This window comes from Phodopus roborovskii, unplaced genomic scaffold (assembly GCF_943737965.1).
Source record: "Phodopus roborovskii unplaced genomic scaffold, PHOROB, whole genome shotgun sequence".
NCBI lineage: Eukaryota > Metazoa > Chordata > Mammalia > Rodentia > Cricetidae > Phodopus > Phodopus roborovskii.
In genome coordinates this window covers 393,244-396,283 of record NW_026125778.1, presented here as the reverse complement: position 1 = coordinate 396,283, position 3,040 = coordinate 393,244, and positions in this window count along the sequence as shown.

Sequence of the window (3,040 nt, the reverse complement as noted above, 5' to 3'; positions counted from 1 at the left end):
CTCCTGTCCTTATGGGTGTTTGGGATAATAATCACAACATCACCTCTTATTTGAGAGTTAAGAAGCTATGGAGAGGTGTCTTAGTCACTTTCTTGTAACTGTGATAAAATGTGTGACAGAAACAACTTATAAGAATATTTTAGCTTAGTGTTTCTTAGGGTTAATTCACTTCAAAGTTTTTTGTTCCAAATTGGTTGGGACCTCAAGGCCAGGGAAATGTGTGGTAGAGACAAGATATTAACTTTGTGGCTGACCATAAGGCACAGAGACTCAGGAAGCAACTGAGGATAATAGGTTTCTAACAGCCTCCCCACAGTGACCTACTTCCTCTACTTAAAGTTTCCACCACCAGTTAAGGACCAAGTATTCAAACTATCAGTTTGTGGGGGACATTTCAGATTCAAATCATGGTAGCTGAGTACCTACCAAGTGTGGTCCACAAGTATGAAGGAACTGCAACCTTGAAATACCAAAACAAGTCAGAAACTATTGCCAAGATTTCATTCTACAATAAAAAAAAAAAAAATGAGACTCAGGAGATAGCACAGTTTGGATTTGGTGCCATTAGCAAAAGGAAGTCATAAGAGGCTAGGGAACAAAAAAGTGGTGATGAATAGAGAAACTGGATATGTTCTTTTGATTTTTAGTCTCCAAACGTGACTCCTCCCTGGGCCCCTACCTGGGCAGACACCCCACAAAATTCCAGAGGCTACCAGTTAACTCCTCCTCTCACCATTTGTCATGTGAACTTTCAAACACTTGGCATATGTTCACAGGAATATGATTGAATAGCAGGTGGCTGCTGAATTTTTTCAAATCCATGAAGGTCCAGGTTTGGGTCAGACCAAAGGCAGGGCCTATATATGCCTTGGCATAGTGCCTCTGCACTCTAATAACTCATCCTCAACCCTTTGACAGACTCTCAGTAGTAGAGCCAGGAGCTTCCTGAGGGTGGGAGCTCAGTTTCTTGAGACTTCTATGAGATTCCTCTCTTTGCCTAGACTCTCAATCCAGAACTGTATCTACTAAGTGGGTGGATACACACCAAGCTTTGAGACTCAGTTTCTTAGTATTCTGACACTTTAAGATGTGAGCCAATGGACACATGACTTTATCGTTATGAAATTACCATTTCATTATCTAGAACCTGGTACACACACATATTCCTGCAGGTAAAGCAAAATGTATAGGAAAATATGCTATTAGCTTAAAACTTAGGACTGCATTTTGGGTGACAAAAGAACCCTGGCTATCTTAACCCATCTATTCAGCGAAGAGAACCCTGCTTTATCAACCTTGGAAGCACCCTCTCTGACAACCATGATGAACCCATTTTTCCAACAAACACAGAGAATCCATGTTTCCAACAGTAACTTATAGGAACACTCACTATGCCTCTGTGGTTACCTGGAAGACAGCCACATACATATCTGGACCACAGTGCCCCTTGATGACATGACCCAAGACTGGTTCTGTGGTGCTAATACCAAGCTCTTTGCCTGACCTTCATCCTTCCTAACATTTGTTTAGGTCCTAAACCTCGTAAAAATGTGATGACAGCTCTGTGTCCTTTTTCCAGGGTGTGCACAATCCTCTGGCTAGCCTCCCCTCCCCATTTTCCTAGAAAGCTCCAGGAAAAACAGAATCTATGAACAGTCACTGAGTAGAGGTGCCACACCAGTTAGAGTGGGTACCACAGAGGTGCACAAAGCAGGCCCAGGGTTGTCCTCCTGGGATGTAACTCAGAGGCCAACTGCTGCTGAGTGCTGGAGAGAAAACAAAGCAAGGAAGGGGAGAGGAAGTGCCAGAGATGGGTGTAGGGCTTTGAAACATTACACGGGGTGGCCAGGTGACATTTATATCAAGATTAAAGGAAATGGGGGAGCTGACTTATCTGGGGGGAGGTTAATGTCAGCCCTAGGAATGAGCTAGTCCACAGGACCTAAGGTGGGAAGGACCTAGCCTGTTGAAGAAGAGCCAGGAAGCTCATGTGGGGTGATTCATGGTGATGGAGGAGACAGGGAGATGCATGGTGATGGAGGAGACAGGGAGATGTGTCCTACTTGGCCTTCAGTAGCCTTCAGCTTTGCATTGTCCTGTGGAATCAATAACTATTTTGCACAGCAAGAAAAAGAGGAGTCTACAGGTGGGAAGAACCTGGGCAATCTTGTTCCTGGAGTTAGCCATTAGGAGATGCACGAGGCTGGAAGCAGAGGCTATCCACAGAGAAGTAGAGATTGAGAGCGTGGCTTTGTTTTGAAGTCAGAATTTCTGTAGAACTAGAAGGGGTGTATGCAGCTGAAAGAGAAGTATCATTGAAATCTCGAAGGAGGTGGTCCTAGATAAGTTAAAGAAATGTAATGCCTTGAGCTGAGAGCTTGAACTATGGGTTAAGCATGCTAGGGGACCAGTAGGGGTCTGGCTAAGTCGGGTGAAGACAAAGCCCCCACCGGGCTAAGTTCCTGTGTAGTATGTGATGACTAGTGTTTTTTTTTTTTTTTTTAATTAGTAGTGCCAGGCAGTTAGCCTTAAGACAGCTACACTGCTGTGATCTGTGCTTCCTTCCCAAGACACTGGAGGAATGGTCATCACTGCCTTCCTGGAGGAAGCAGAATGACTTGAGGCTTGAATGGTACACCACCAGAAATAGAACTCCATCTCCCACCTTCTTGGCTAGTACGCATTTAAATAAGAACCCATGAACAATGCTTCATAGTGGCTGGCTATCCTACTCCTTTTGACTCTGTTTAATCAGATGCCCTTTAAGAGACACTAAAGCTCTCTCGGCCATGGGAGCCCTAGATGAGGTCTCCTTTCTGTGAGTCCTGGAGGTACCCTAGATTGGCTCACTAGCAATCTATAGCTTTGGTGATAACTGCAGATCCAAAGTAGAAAAGATTGTACCCAGCTACAATGTATTCCTACCAAACTACCAGGCTGAGAAAGGCACCTCCTTCACCCATTGGATGGTTCCCCATGGTATTCAGCATCTGTGCCTTGAGTTCAGGCCCAGGCAGAGCTGGGTCACCACATAATAGGG